The sequence below is a fragment of the Rutidosis leptorrhynchoides genome, chromosome 4, assembly GCF_046630445.1.
Source record: "Rutidosis leptorrhynchoides isolate AG116_Rl617_1_P2 chromosome 4, CSIRO_AGI_Rlap_v1, whole genome shotgun sequence".
Lineage (NCBI taxonomy): Eukaryota > Viridiplantae > Streptophyta > Magnoliopsida > Asterales > Asteraceae > Rutidosis > Rutidosis leptorrhynchoides.
In genome coordinates this window covers 588,778,332-588,796,076 of record NC_092336.1, presented here as the reverse complement: position 1 = coordinate 588,796,076, position 17,745 = coordinate 588,778,332, and positions in this window count along the sequence as shown.

Sequence of the window (17,745 nt, the reverse complement as noted above, 5' to 3'; positions counted from 1 at the left end):
GGTTTGGAAGACCGAGACGGTGGTATCGGTGAGTTAATTTCGGTTAAAGCATCACGGTGCTCTCAGTCTAGCCGAGTGGGTCTCGCCTAAACACTTGCCAAGTGTTTCTTCACGGTCATGATTATGATGACTGGTTTTGCGGTGCCTGGTTATGATTATCTCGACCGGTTGTGTGGCACCGGTTGCATGTATGTCATCCAGGTTCTTAGCTTTGCCATTTGTCCGTCATGATGGAATATCCGGGAAGACGTTAGACGGATGACGAGAAAAGGAGTTGGCAATCCGGGACGCGTAGTGCCGGGTATAGTTTTTGCCGAGATGCTTGCCTATTTTGAGACGGATCATTATGCGTATCATTAGCTCGCAATAAAGCTAGGGTCCTGTTCGGGCAAGCTATTGATTCCATTTCCGAGGGCAAAATCGAAAAACTCAAATTTTTTACACTAAAAATTGCAAATCGACTAGGGCGGATGCCCCCATTTGTCCCTACCTATTTCCGCCACTGAACGCACGGACTCTAACGTTTTTTTTCTTTTCGCTATTTACATACTTGAATAATATAATTTGTTACGGTTATTGTAAGGTTTTTTACATACCCGTGCAACGAGCGGAATCTAAAGCCCAAGTTATATGTGTGTGTGTCTCTCTCTCTCTCTCTCTGTGTGTAATGGATTGCACGTTTTTTATTTTGTACATCATCAGCATATATATATATATATATATATATATATATATATATATATATATATATATATATATATATATATATATATATATATATATAGTGGTAGGATCAAGAGGGAAGTAACCATTCGGGGAGAAGCAAAAACTTTTTTTTTCGTTTTTTGAAAAAACTTTGTTCACGAACATTATAGATGAGATGAAAATATGAACATTTAGTAGAGACACTTTGTGATAAATGTTTTTATTTTGGCGGGAAAACGCTCGAAGAAGTAATATATAACAATTATCGTGTTTTTCGAGCGTATTTTGAGGTTTTAGCTATTGGAGTTTAGATATTAGGTTTTAGATATTAGGGTTTATAGGGTTTAGATATTAGGGTTTAGAAATTTAGGGTTTAGGGTTTAGATTTAGGGTTTAGATTTAGGATTTAGATTGAGTTTTTAACATGAACGGTTTAGAGTTTAGGGTTTAGAGTTTAGGGTTTGGTGTTCTCCATAAACCCAAAACACCAAACCCTAAACCCTAAACCCTAAACCCTAAACTCTAAATCGGGCTAAATTTTACTTCACAAAACATGGAAAAAAAAAACGTTCATATTCTTCACGAACAATATTATCTTGAATGTTATTTTTGTCGATCGTTTTCCCGCCTAAATAGTAACATTCATCACGAAATGTCTCTTCTAAATGTTCATATTTTCGTGTGATCTTGATGCCGAAAAAAAAAACGAAAAAAAAAAAAATTTGCTTCCCCCCGCTTCCCCCCGATTGGTTACTTCCCATTGATCCTGTCCATATATATATATATATATATATATATATATATATATATATATATATATATATATATATATATATATATATAAAGTACTCGTCATTCTTTTTTGGTGTTTAGATAAAGTTATGCTTGGCACGTGTAGGAAGAAGATCCGAGGAGCGGATTGCCGACTAATACTGGAGCCCACACATATGGTAGATTGGATCTCAATTTTAGCGTAATTATAATTTATAATAAAATAAAACTGTAAAATACGGTCATAAATAATAAATATAAATAAACATAAACTAATAAAGATTTAAAGATATATGAAAAATACCTCGAGTGTTCGTCATAATCATATACTGAAGTAACACTAAAATGATTGAAATGCTAAGAACTATGTCATAGATCCATACTGGTAAAAAATAATCTCAATAGAAGATAATGAGATGAGTAGATGACACTAATACGATAATTTAATTTTTTTAAGAAGTAAATCATGAATAAAATTGGTTATTCTATTTTAGGGATATAAATAAATAGCATAACTAACTGAATGTAATATTCGATTCGATTCGATGGTAAAAAGGATATTAAATATTGCAACTACATTCCCCACTCTATACTGACACAATTAAATGGAGCTCTCCCATTGGTTGAGATCCATTTTGACAACTGTTCATAACCAAATAGTAACCCAAAATCGAAGTCTACTTTAGCATAGTAGAAATCTCATATAGTAGTGTTTGGAAAAGAAAAAAAAACAAAAAAAAAACGGAATGACATGTTTTTATGTTTTTAATTACAACTCAAACTGTTGATATGTGTGTAACCGTTAAACACTTTACTATGTAGATTATGTTTATAATGAATCGCCGACAAAGTAATCGTTGACAATTTTCAGCTGCGAAGCGCGCACCCTTTATCTTGTTATCACCAAAATTACTTGTGATCCCCACATGTATAAATGTACAATACATTTGACAATGTAGTTGCATTGCCATACAATTAACAAAATATGGAAATTGTTAGGTGTTTAAACATAGAAAACATTAACTTACTTCGAATTGATATTACGCATAATAATCAACAAAATTACTTAGGTCGTATTTGAATTTGTACTTAAATTCCTAGTTTCGTCCTTAAACTTTTTTTACTAGGGTCGTCACTTTACTTTCAAAAAATAACATTAGTCATCCTTTCGTCTAGTTGTAGTCTCTTTCCCACGTTAACCTGAAGCATGTGTCATACATGTGAGGGTATTTTAGTCTTTTTATCACTTTATTTAAATAATTTAATTTATCTTTTTTCTCTCTTTCTTTTTTTAACACTCATTTTCTGTGACAACCCGTAAATTTTCGGCAAAATTTAAACAAAAATCTTTATATGATTTCATTTAACCTCGACTAATTCCGACGATTCACGAACAATTATTTGTAAATAATTACGCATTAATTTGATATATTAATATTATTATTATTAATATCCTTTTTAAATAAGATATCAATAATTAATATCTTTATTATCAGTATTGTTATTATGAATAAAAAAAATATTGACAAATATTCTTGAAAAATAGTAAATCAATTTGTTTATTTTAAAAAATATATATAAAAAATCCTTAAAATAAATGATTTTTTTTAAATAAATAAATTACTTTTTAATTAAAAATTATAATGGAAAACTACTTTTATTATTTTATTTTGTGCATTATCCCATGACCTAACATTTAATACTTTTGAATTTTAAAATCCCATTAAAAATTAAAATATTTCTTTTTCTTTTAATTATTTTATTCTTTTTACCTAATTTTTTCAAGTATAAATACCCCTCATTTCTCATTCAAACTCACACCAAAATTTCTCTCATTCTCTCTTTAAAGAATTACTACTAGTAAGTATTCTTTTCTTACTTTTTACTTTTTACTTTTTACTATTTACTTCGGTTTATTATTTTTTTTACCGAAACATGTAAATAATGTTATAAATTATATGCAATTAAAATTAAAATAAATAACATGTTATAATTAGTAATATATGTTACTAAAAATTATAAAAGTATTTTTATGAATTAATATATAGGAGTTATAATTAAAATCGAATTAATGAATATATATATGTATATACGCACCTAACGTGAAGGTTATAATTAAAGATAGCGTACAAAGACTACAAACATCACCGCTACTTGTGGCCTAGGGTGATCCTTGTTACCATTATGGGACGCTTGTGGATCTCGAATGCCAAGACTTAGATTCTGGTCAAGAGATCCTGGGCCGCTCGGTAACAATAGATCATTCGAGTGACTTGCATGTTAGCGACGAAGTTTGGGCGAGATTGTACAACATCTTTGTTAAGAATTATAACCCGAACATTCTTAAACTAGAAGTTTACTATAAGTGGAAGTTTTTCATAAATAGTAGGTTTCCAAAAATAGAAACTTTTGAGAAATAGGAACTTTTCTCGGAAACCGTCACTGTCAATATAGTTGCTATATGTCAAGTTAGACATTACCTAATCAAACGTTATACCTCAAGGTTGATATCCAGATCACTTACTTGCTTTACTTTCCTTCTTGCGTGGAATACTTCAACTGCTATTTAATGTGAGTTCATCTGCTCCCTTTTTATATATTTTTGGGCTGAGAATACATGCGCAACTTTTATAACTATTTTACACGTATTAACTATTAAACTGTGATATGTTGGGCTATGACCAGCAAGTCCCCAATCGACAAGTATAAACGATAACTTGTACGGGGAAAACTTGAAAGTCTAGTCTAAATATCAGTACCAACTATTAAACTGTGATATGTTGGGCTATGACCAGCAAGTCCCCAACCGACAAGTATAAACGATAACTTGTACGGGGTAAACTTGAAAGTCTAGTCTAAATATCAGTACCAACTGTTAAAACTATGCTATACCCGGCTATGTCCGACTAAGTCCCTACAGTGATATTTTTAATTGCTGCGGTATTCTTAATTATTGGGGATAGGCCTATCGGGAGTAACGTCCCTAATACATTTGACTAAGTCTTGTATTACTTGATAATGAAATTAAACGACAAGGACAAAACAACTTGTCACGGGGCAAACAACGTTTAGTCTAAATATCACGCACTGACATAACTTTTTGATCCTGCGGGAGATCAACTTTTGGATCTTGCGAGATCTACTTTACAAACTAAATCTTGTGGTCTAACACTATTACTGAAATCATTATTTATGACAAACCTATGAACTCACTCAACCTCGTGTTGACTTTTTAAGCATGTTTATTCTCAGGTACTTAAATATTGCTTCCGCTGTATATCTACTGCTTTGATGATGATTGCTTGCTATGCTTGGAGTCTTCATTACATATCATATCAATTAAAGACATATTTATCTTCTGCTGCAAAACTCAACAAAACGTCTCATGTAGAGTCGTTCTCGTTTATACAACTGTGATTTGATATAATTAGACACAAATACCCCAGGCCCTATTTGGGGGTGTCAAAGATTGGTATCAGAGCAGGTTGTTGTAGAGAACCAGTGTAACGACCCGCACTTTTTCGATCATTCTATACTTATAAGATTAATATTTACATAAATTAAACCTTTCCAACATGATAAGCAATCCAAATTGTCGAGACTTATATTTCCGAAAAGAGTTTTACACAACGTTTGACTGTCTAGTTTGACCGATGATATCACGAACTATACAATATATGATAATTATACGTTTGTGTATATATATGTATATATACATATTTAACATGATTAAAGAATGTTTTAATATCTCATTTTGTATTAATAACAACAAGTTATAAGTATATTTTGAAACTACTAACTTAAGTTTTCAAAATGATAACAATACGTAACGTTAATTGACATAAATACTTAAGACTTATAATGTTTATACATATATTGTATAAGTAATGTATTTAATCACTATTAAAGACTTAAATACATAAAACCATATAAGTGTATTCACAAAAGATAGCTATATTTGAACCCTCATTCCATTTTTCACAAAATTTCTATACGTATACCTAGAGTATTTATACTCGTATCATACCTAGCTTCTATACGTATTTACTAATAGTAAATACACATCAAATCACCACCAAACCTACTCTTGTTACTGCCCTTATAGCTAGGTAATTGAACTTGGAAGCAATTAAGACTAGATACATAAAATGATAGCTTGAATTTTGTCTTGATACCCCCCCATGGCCACGTTTTTTTTCCTATATATGTATCATCATTCTCTTTCATTTTAACTCCAAATTTCTTAAGATAAACACACACTCTCTCTTCACTCTTAACCTCCATAATCATTCAGCAACTTATCAAGAAGATCTAGCCATAAAAACCATACTAAAACACCATAAGAAAACTCTTACAACAACACTTCAAGAAAACCTTCCAAGAACACCAACTTACTTCCAATCTTTCATCCACTTCTATCACCCTTTTGATTCTAGCTTCTTACTCCTCTTTTACAGCAAACTTATCCAAGGAACTTGAGGTAGAATCTATGTTCATAACCTTATTCAATTCATATATATATAGCTATCTTATTTTGTGGTACAAAAGTTTAACAACAAGAACATAGTTTGAATGTTTTCAAACTTGTTTGCAAACTAAATAGATCCTTCTAACTTAACTTTTAAAATACTTCAAGACATGTAACATAACTTATTTATATGTTAATTTAACAAGGTAAAACTTGGTTTTTCAAAGTATAAGTATTTTTGGAAAAATGGTCATTAAATGATTTTGTTGTAACAAAAATGTTTAACTTCATATGTTTCACTAAACTTTCACCTATGCCGTATGATTTTGAATACAAACCAAGGTATTTACAGTTCATAGTCTTAAAGAAGAACTCGATCCAAGAAGATGGCAATTTGAATCAACGAAAACGGACTTGTAACGAAGAAACTATGACCAAAACAAAATTGGTTATCCAAGACTTAATTGACTTCGGGATTCATTGGAAAAATTTACATAAAATCACATCTTTATAAGATAACATGATATTTTATATATATGTACTCATAATTCAATTTCATATGGTTCAGGATCACCCGTAAGCAACACGAGAAGATTAATCATAAGATCCCATGTTTGTACGCAACACGTCATTTGACAACACCGGTACTTTATGTACGCAATACGTCATTTGACAACACCGGTACCGTGGGTCAAGATTAATCTCGACCAATTCATATACGTTGGGGTTTTATTTATTTCGTTGGGGGTTTGATTTATTTCATTGCGGGTATATTAAACATCTAAAAATGAACCATTAAAATTGAGTTACTAACAAAGAAATGCTAACTACGGACTAAGGAATTATTCTAAGTATTAAAAGTATAACAAGTATATATATATATAACGTTTGATTTAAAATGAAAACATATTGATATATTATATATGGATAGGTTCGTGATATCAACCGGAAGACCGAGTCAAATTATATATATCATCAAGACAAGAGTGAGTATATAGTCCCACTTTTAAACTCTAAATATTTCGGGATGAGAATACATGTATTTTATGTTTTACATTATGGACACAAGTAACTGAAAAATATATTCTACGTTGAGTTGTACCACTGGCATACTTCCCTGTAGCTTGGTAACTAATATTTACAGCGGTATTGTAAACGCGAATCCTGTTGATAGATCTATCGGGCCTGACAACCCCAACCGGACTGGACGACCAGTATTCAACGGTTGCACAGTACTTCGTTTTGTGACTACACTTGGTACGGTGTAGTAAGATTTCATATTAAAGGGAATATGCGACGTGAAAATGTTAAGTATGGTTACCAAGTGCTCAACCACTTAGAATACTTTTATTAAACTATTTATATACGAAATCTTGTGGTCTATATATATATTGCTGCCGGCATTAAACCTATATCTCACCAACTTTATGTTGACCTTTTAAAACATGTCTATTCTCAGGTGATTTTTAAAGCTTCCGCTGCATCATGTTGGATCTAACCAGGATCTTGCGTACGCATGTTTGTGTCAAAAATAAAACTGCATATCCGAGATGTTGTATTGTAAAATATGCTAGAAACCGTGTTGTTGTCATCATTTGTAAAGTTTGTAAGTCGAAGATTATCGCTAAACGTTAATCTTCTTTTTATTGTCTTAAGCTTGTAACAAAAATAATGGTTGTGGTTTGTAATGTATAATATATGCAGTTTTTCTTTTAAAAATGTCTCATATAGAGGTCAATACCTCGCAATGAAATCATACGTTATCTAACGCGTTCTTATGGTTAAGGACGGGTTATGACATGTGGTATCAGAGCGTTGGTCTTAGCGAACCAGGTTTGCATTAGTGTGTCTAACCGAGAAGTCGATAGGATACATTAGTAAGTCTGGACTTTGACCGGGTCTGATTTTAAAAACCATTGCTTATCACTGTTGGTTAAAAATTCATATGTAAATATTATGTAAGTACTAATGGGTTAGTTGTTATGTGATAGATGTCGGGCTCGAAACTTATTATCACATTCAGCGACTCCGAATCAGAACCTTCAGATTGTGTTTCAGTCATTAACATATCCGATGACGAAAGTGGTATTTTTGGGGAAGACTCACAATTTCCGGATGAACCAACTATAGAAATATCGGAAAGTGAACCCGAGGAGGAAAGTGAAACCGAGGAGGAAAGTGAACCCGAAGAGGAAAGTGAACCCGAGGAAATTACGAAAGAAAAATATGATCAAGGAAAGAAACGAAAAGCTAGTGAATTAGAAAATCCAAACCCCGAGTTTAATGAGAATGATGTGGCACCAATTCCACTCAACACTACCACCCCTATTCCCGCTATTCCTATTAGTGCTATCCCTGCATCTAGTTCTTCGGCTCCTCAGCCAAAACGTAGGGAGACAGCTAGGATTCGCGTTGGGGGATTCCCTGGACATAAATGTTTTGGGAAATAGACCAAACGATGCGCTGCCGAATTAAACCATGGAGTCAAATAATGTTTTGTATAATATTATTAGTGTGGTTTGTTTAATGTTCGATGTAAGATAAGCATATGTAAAATAGCGAAGTATGAAATGCAATAATTTTCCATGGTTAAGTATTATTTAGATTGTAGTAATTGGTTCTGTACTAAGCTATTAAGTATGAACATTAACGGGTAGGTACTACCCTAGATATAATTATAAAACGCTAATAAGAAGAAAAGGCTTTTATAATAATACCTGGTTCATATTATTAACAAGCTATAAATGTACTATAAATACACACTACATCTATAATATTCCATGTGAATAATTATTTTTTTTTCATTAGGAAATGGCGCGATTGAATCGAATGACGGAACAAGAACTCGAGGAACTCATCAACCAGCGAGTGAACGACAGAATGTTATGGGTTGAGGCTGCAAGAGCTGCTGCAGTTAATCCAACTCCTCGTGTAGGATGCACCTACAAGACGTTCCAAGCTTGCAAGCCCTCATCATTCAGTGGAACGGAAGGACCTATCGGTTTAACCCGATGGATAGAAAAGATGGAGACGGTGTTTAAAATCAGTGGTTGTGATGAAAAAGACATGACCAAGTTTGCATCGTGCACTTTACAAGATAGTGCACTCACATGGTGGAAGAATTATGTGAAGGCGGTAGGAGGAGATGTAGCTTATGATACTCCATGGGAAGAATTCAAAGCAATGATAATCACCGAGTATTGTCCAAGGAATGAGGTTATTAAGTTAGAAGATGAGTTACGAAGTTTGAAGGTGGTTGGTACTGAAATCACCAACTACAATCAGCGATTCATGGAATTGGTTTTACTATGTCCTGAATTGGTTCCAACCGAAGCACGGAAGATTGAAATGTACAAAGGTGGTTTGCCCAGAAAGGTCAAGGCAAACGTTACGGCATCGAAACCTAAGACAATTCATGAAGCTATAACCATGGCGAACGAGTTAATGGATCAGGTCATTCTGGATAAGAAAGCATTCACTACTGAGGTGAAGGTATCGAGTAACAAAAGGAAGTGGAACGGAAATTATGATCGAGGTTATCAACAGCAATCTTTTAAGAAACCAGAAACCCCGAAAGGTGCGGGTAGCGGTTCAGGCTTTGGTTACAAAGGACAAAGTCCTTTATGCAACCGTTGTCACAAACATCACTTTGGTTACTGTAGTGTGTTGTGCACCAAATGCAATCGACAGGGACATCTTGCTGAAGATTGTAAGGCTCTCGTTACAAATGCAAATGGTAACAAGACTCCTGCCACCAACGCAAATAGAACTGCTTTGGCTAACATTACTTGTTTTGGGTGTGGAAAACAAGGTCATTATAAGAGCCAGTGCCCGAATCAGAATGGCGGACCTGCACGTGGAAGAGCGTTTGTTATTAATGCTAGAGAGGCACGAGAAGACCCGGAGCTTGTTACGGGTACGTTTACCATTAATAACTTATCAGCATCTATTTTATTTGATACTGGCGCCGATAGAAGTTATGTGTGTAGAAATTTTTACACTAAATTGAATTGTTCATCATTACCTCTAGATGCGAAGTACTTGATTGAGTTAGCTAATGGTAAACTAATTAAAGCCGATAAAATTTGTCGTGGTTGTGAAATAAATCTAGCCGGAGAAACGTTTAAAATCGACTTAATACCCGTAGAATTAGGAGGTTTTGATGTAATAGTCGGCATGGACTGGATGTCCAAAATAGGAGCGGAAGTTGTTTGTGCTAAGAAGGCAATTCGTATTCCTGGTAAGGATAAAATACCGGTGATGATTTATGGAGAGAAGGGTAATTCAAAGCTAAAACTCATTAGCTGTTTGAAAGCCAAGAAGTGTTTAGAAAAGGGATGTTACGCTATTTTAGCACATGTTAATAAAGTCGAAAAGAAAGAAAAGTGCATCAACGACGTGCCTGTGGCAAGAGATTTTCCTGAAGTTTTTCCGGAAGAATTGCCGGGATTACCTCCATTTAGATCGGTAGAATTTCAAATAGATTTAGTACCAGGAGCTGCACCAGTGGCTCGTGCTCCATATAGACTTGCACCGTCCGAGTTAAAAGAACTTCAAAGTCAGTTAAAAGAATTACTGGACCGTGGATTCATACGACCGAGTACTTCACCGTGGGGAGCTCCAATTTTGTTTGTTAAGAAGAAAGATGGATCTTTCAGGATGTGTATAGATTATCGTGAATTAAATAAGTTAACTATCAAGAATCGGTATCCACTACCAAGAATTGATGAATTATTTGATCAATTGCAAGGATCATGTGTGTATTCGAAAATCGACTTAAGATCGGGCTATCATCAACTACGCGTCAAAGAAGAGGACATTCCGAAAACTGCTTTTCGGACACGTTATGGTCATTACGAATTTTTGGTCATGCCGGTTGGATTGACAAATGCGCCAGCTGTATTCATGGACCTCATGAATCGAGTTTGTAGTCCGTATTTAGATAAGTTTGTTATCGTTTTCATTGATGATATTCTTATCTATTCCAAGAGTGAGCAAGAGCATAAAGACCATTTAAGGTTGATATTGGAGTTGTTAAGAAAAGAACAGCTATATGCTAAATTTTCTAAGTGTGCTTTTTGGTTGAAAGAAGTGCAATTTCTTGGCCATGTTGTTAATAGCGAAGGAATTCAGGTTGATCCAGCAAAAACTGAAGCTATTGAAAAATGGGAGACTCCTAAGACACCAACACAGATACGCCAATTTTTGGGTTTAGCCGGTTATTATAGAAGGTTTATTCAAGATTTTTCCCGAATAGCTAAGCCGTTGACAGCGTTAACGCAAAAAGGGAAGAAATATGAATGGACCTCGGAGCAGGAGAACGCATTTCAAATACTGAAGAAGAAGTTAACTACGGCGCCTATATTATCGTTACCAGAAGGGAACGATGATTTTGAAATATATTGTGACGCTTCGCGACAAGGTTTTGGTTGTGTTCTTATGCAACGGAAGAAAGTTATTGCATTTGCATCCCGACAATTGAAGATTCACGAGCGAAATTATACGACGCATGATCTAGAATTGGGAGCAGTCGTGTTTGCATTGAAGATGTGGAGACACTACTTGTATGGGGTTAAATTCACTGTGTTTACTGATCATAAAAGCCTTCAACATATTTTTGATCAGAAACAATTGAACATGAGGCAACGTAGGTGGGTCGAGTTAATAAACGACTATGATTGTGAAATTCGTTATCATCCCGGAAAGGCGAACGTGGTGGCCGATGCTTTAAGCAGAAAGGAACGAGAACCAATTCGAGTTCGAGCAATGAATATAAAAATTCGCATGAATCTCAACTCACAAATCAAAGAAGTTCAACAAGAAGCACTCAATAATGAAAACATAAAGAATGAAATAATGAAGAAGTATGAGAAGCAACTCGTTATACGGGAAGACGGAATTAGATATTTTGCAAATCGTATTTGGGTACCGAAGTTGGGTGGATTAAGGAAGTTGATATTGAACGAGGCACATAAGACAAGATACTCGATACATCCTGGAGTTGGAAAGATGTATCAAGATCTTAAGACACGTTATTGGTGGCCTAACTTAAAGACCGACGTTGCAACATATGTTGGGGAATGTTTGACTTGTTCCAAAGTCAAAGCAGAACATCAAAAGCCGTCAGGGTTACTTCAACAACCAGAAATCCCAGAATGGAAATGGGATGGTATTACCATGGATTTCATCACGAAGTTACCAAAGACTGCCTGGGGATACGACACCATTTGGGTGATTGTTGATCGTCTCACCAAGTCTGCACATTTCTTGCCTATAAAGGAAACGGATAGAATGGAGAAACTATTACGATTGTATATAAAGGAAGTTGTTTCAAGGCATGGAATACCTATTTCCATTATATCCGATCGTGATAGTAGATTTACCTCAAAATTCTGGCAATCACTACAGGAAGCACTAGGAACTCGGTTGGATATGAGTACCGCATATCATCCACAAACCGATGGACAGAGTGAGAGAACGATTCAGACTCTCGAAGACATGCTCAGGGCATGTGTGATCGATTTTGGAAACGGATGGGATAAATATCTACCGTTAGCAGAATTCTCGTATAATAATAGTTATCACGCGAGCATTGGAGCTGCGCCATTCGAAGCATTGTATGGAAGGAAGTGTAGATCTCCTATCTGTTGGAATGAAGTAGGAGATCGACAATTAACTGGTCCTGAGATCATACATGAAACGACTGAGAAGATAGTGCAAATCAAGGAGAGATTGAAAACAGCCCGTAGTCGCCAAAAGAGCTACGCCGATGTCCGAAGGAAACCATTAGAGTTTCAGGTCGGGGACATGGTTATGCTAAAGGTGTCACCTTGGAAAGGTGTGATACGTTTCGGCAAAAGGGGTAAATTGAACCCAAGATATGTAGGTCCGTTCAAGATTATCGAACGCATTGGACCGGTAGCTTATCGACTCGAGTTACCGCAACAACTCGCCGGAGTACATAATACCTTTCATGTCTCGAACCTTAAGAAGTGTCTTGCAAAGGAAGACCTCACCATTCCTCTTGAAGAAATCCATGTCGACGAGAAACTACAATTCGTCGAAGAACCAATCGAAATCATGGACCGTGAAGTTAAACAGCTCAAACAGAGTAATATACCGATTGTTAAGGTTCGTTGGAATGCTAGAAGAGGTCCCGAGTTTACTTGGGAACGAGAGGATCAGATGAAGCAAAAGTATCCACACTTGTTTCTCGATGACGCAAAATAGGTACAATTTTAAAATTTCGGGACGAAATTTATTTAACGGGGAGGTAATGTAACGACCCGCACTTTTTCGATCATTCTATACTTATAAGATTAATATTTACATAAATTAAACCTTTCCAACATGATAAGCAATCCAAATTGTCGAGACTTATATTTCCGAAAAGAGTTTTACACAACGTTTGACTGTCTAGTTTGACCGATGATATCACGAACTATACAATATATGATAATTATACGTTTGTGTATATATATGTATATATACATATTTAACATGATTAAAGAATGTTTTAATATCTCATTTTGTATTAATAACAACAAGTTATAAGTATATTTTGAAACTACTAACTTAAGTTTTCAAAATGATAACAATACGTAACGTTAATTGACATAAATACTTAAGACTTATAATGTTTATACATATATTGTATAAGTAATGTATTTAATCACTATTAAAGACTTAAATACATAAAACCATATAAGTGTATTCACAAAAGATAGCTATATTTGAACCCTCATTCCATTTTTCACAAAATTTCTATACGTATACCTAGAGTATTTATACTCGTATCATACCTAGCTTCTATACGTATTTACTAATAGTAAATACACATCAAATCAGCACCAAACCTACTCTTGTTACTGCCCTTATAGCTAGGTAATTGAACTTGGAAGCAATTAAGACTAGATACATAAAATGATAGCTTGAATTTTGTCTTGATACCCCCCCATGGCCACGTTTTTTTTCCTATATATGTATCATCATTCTCTTTCATTTTAACTCCAAATTTCTTAAGATAAACACACACTCTCTCTTCACTCTTAACCTCCATAATCATTCAGCAACTTATCAAGAAGATCTAGCCATAAAAACCATACTAAAACACCATAAGAAAACTCTTACAACAACACTTCAAGAAAACCTTCCAAGAACACCAACTTACTTCCAATCTTTCATCCACTTCTATCACCCTTTTGATTCTAGCTTCTTACTCCTCTTTTACAGCAAACTTATCCAAGGAACTTGAGGTAGAATCTATGTTCATAACCTTATTCAATTCATATATATATAGCTATCTTATTTTGTGGTACAAAAGTTTAACAACAAGAACATAGTTTGAATGTTTTCAAACTTGTTTGCAAACTAAATAGATCCTTCTAACTTAACTTTTAAAATACTTCAAGACATGTAACATAACTTATTTATATGTTAATTTAACAAGGTAAAACTTGGTTTTTCAAAGTATAAGTATTTTTGGAAAAATGGTCATTAAATGATTTTGTTGTAACAAAAATGTTTAACTTCATATGTTTCACTAAACTTTCACCTATGCCGTATGATTTTGAATACAAACCAAGGTATTTACAGTTCATAGTCTTAAAGAAGAACTCGATCCAAGAAGATGGCAATTTGAATCAACGAAAACGGACTTGTAACGAAGAAACTATGACCAAAACAAAATTGGTTATCCAAGACTTAATTGACTTCGGGATTCATTGGAAAAATTTACATAAAATCACATCTTTATAAGATAACATGATATTTTATATATATGTACTCATAATTCAATTTCATATGGTTCAGGATCACCCGTAAGCAACACGAGAAGATTAATCATAAGATCCCATGTTTGTACGCAACACGTCATTTGACAACACCGGTACTTTATGTACGCAATACGTCATTTGACAACACCGGTACCGTGGGTCAAGATTAATCTCGACCAATTCATATACGTTGGGGTTTTATTTATTTCGTTGGGGGTTTGATTTATTTCATTGCGGGTATATTAAACATCTAAAAATGAACCATTAAAATTGAGTTACTAACAAAGAAATGCTAACTACGGACTAAGGAATTATTCTAAGTATTAAAAGTATAACAAGTATATATATATATAACGTTTGATTTAAAATGAAAACATATTGATATATTATATATGGATAGGTTCGTGATATCAACCGGAAGACCGAGTCAAATTATATATATCATCAAGACAAGAGTGAGTATATAGTCCCACTTTTAAACTCTAAATATTTCGGGATGAGAATACATGTATTTTATGTTTTACATTATGGACACAAGTAACTGAAAAATATATTCTACGTTGAGTTGTACCACTGGCATACTTCCCTGTAGCTTGGTAACTAATATTTACAGCGGTATTGTAAACGCGAATCCTGTTGATAGATCTATCGGGCCTGACAACCCCAACCGGACTGGACGACCAGTATTCAACGGTTGCACAGTACTTCGTTTTGTGACTACACTTGGTACGGTGTAGTAAGATTTCATATTAAAGGGAATATGCGACGTGAAAATGTTAAGTATGGTTACCAAGTGCTCAACCACTTAGAATACTTTTATTAAACTATTTATATACGAAATATTGTGGTCTATATATATATTGCTGCCGGCATTAAACCTATATCTCACCAACTTTATGTTGACCTTTTAAAACATGTCTATTCTCAGGTGATTTTTAAAGCTTCCGCTGCATCATGTTGGATCTAACCAGGATCTTGCGTACGCATGTTTGTGTCAAAAATAAAACTGCATATCCGAGATGTTGTATTGTAAAATATGCTAGAAACCGTGTTGTTGTCATCATTTGTAAAGTTTGTAAGTCGAAGATTATCGCTAAACGTTAATCTTCTTTTTATTGTCTTAAGCTTGTAACAAAAATAATGGTTGTGGTTTGTAATGTATAATATATGCAGTTTTTCTTTTAAAAATGTCTCATATAGAGGTCAATACCTCGCAATGAAATCATACGTTATCTAACGCGTTCTTATGGTTAAGGACGGGTTATGACAACCAGGATTGCATTTTATGTGTGCCTTATACAATTAGGTACCTTAGCAATGTAGGACTACAACTTTCCTTGACCATAGTGCCTTTAATTGTTGCCTTTAATTGTTAAATGCTACACTATGCTTTAGGAACTTTATTTATCTTAGAATGCCGAGCCAATCTAAGAACTCTCCTAATTCCCCTAAGTATTATCCAATTACGCCACCGCATTTAAATGAGACACCATGATTTCTGAAATTCTTGACATTCCTATGTCATCTATCATGGTTTTGTGTATTACATATGTATTACATGAAATATTATCCATGATTTTTGAAACTCCTATAATTGTTACTATTCATACTCAAACGTATATAACTCCCTGTTATATCACGTACCTATATGCCTTATACCTTTATGCATCGGTTTGCGAACCGAAAAATGTCATTGGGTTATCACAGTATACAAATTGAAAGTCTTTAATCGAAAGATTATTAGATTACATACTTATCATTTTATAATCTTGACACGTCATACTGCCATTATTGGAGTATAGACAAATCATATCTTATCATATCTATCCCAATAGACCTTGTCTACCACTTTTCCTAAATTTCCTCCGTAAATTATGGAAATCTTTTTGCTATAAATACGTATTCAAGGAGACGAATATATCATTCAGTATTCAATACCCATTTCATATCAAACCCTATTCCAAACACATAATATGGATTTCTCACCCGATTCTTCAAATTCCTCTAGTTCCGAAGACAGCATGACGGGGACCCACCAACCGATCAACTACCGCGATTTCTTCAGAAGATTGGGATGGGTTCGTGAAATACTCACCCTATGGAGAAACGAAGAAGGTGCTCCTTATCATGAGCCAAACTTACCACCAAACGTCGGAGTACTCGATCTACTTACCGACGAACCTATTCGTAATACCGTTTACACTCTTTTGGCAAGGATTTTCCGCCTCGAAGGTCGACTCGATCTAGCCCAAGACAGTATTCGTCCTCTACTCCCAAATTCTAATCAGATAGGATTACTAGAAGGAGTTAGAAGACTTCGAACTAAATATCAAGAATTGACAAACCTTACGAAGGAATGGGTAGAACAAATCCATAGACTCTAGCGTAAAGTAGAAACCCTGGAGGAAACGGTGCACGATTTGGAAGCTAGGCTCACACCTACTACCCAAGTACCACAAGCAACACCAGCAACACCACTAGTACCATCAGTACCACCAACATTACCAACACCACAAGAATTGTAGGCACCATCAGCATCACCACCAACAGCATCAGCTTCATCAACAACAACATCCGCATCCCACGCCTCACACTCAGTACCTCAAACATCAACATCATACGCCCATAGATACCAAGGAATATTAGTAATAATGAGTTAAGATGTATTGACTCATTCTTCGTGAAGAATTATATATGTATACTTTATATATATATGATTTGGAACAATAATAAATCTTGTCGTACTAAGCAATTACGTGTGAATCTCAACTAGTATGTACTACTTGGTTAATTCATATCACTAATATGCTATGATGTACACCCTTCGTTAATGACTTAACAATTGTTAATCACTGCTTCAACACAATAAACTCCATTTCATAATAAATCAAGTGTAACGATGAATGTATTGATTCATAACTTCATTAGCGAAATATTTCGCGACAATTATGAAATCTCTAAAGGTTTTGGAGATTATTCATTCTCGTTTCAACCGTAAATCAAATGAGTTTAATATTATATTAAATC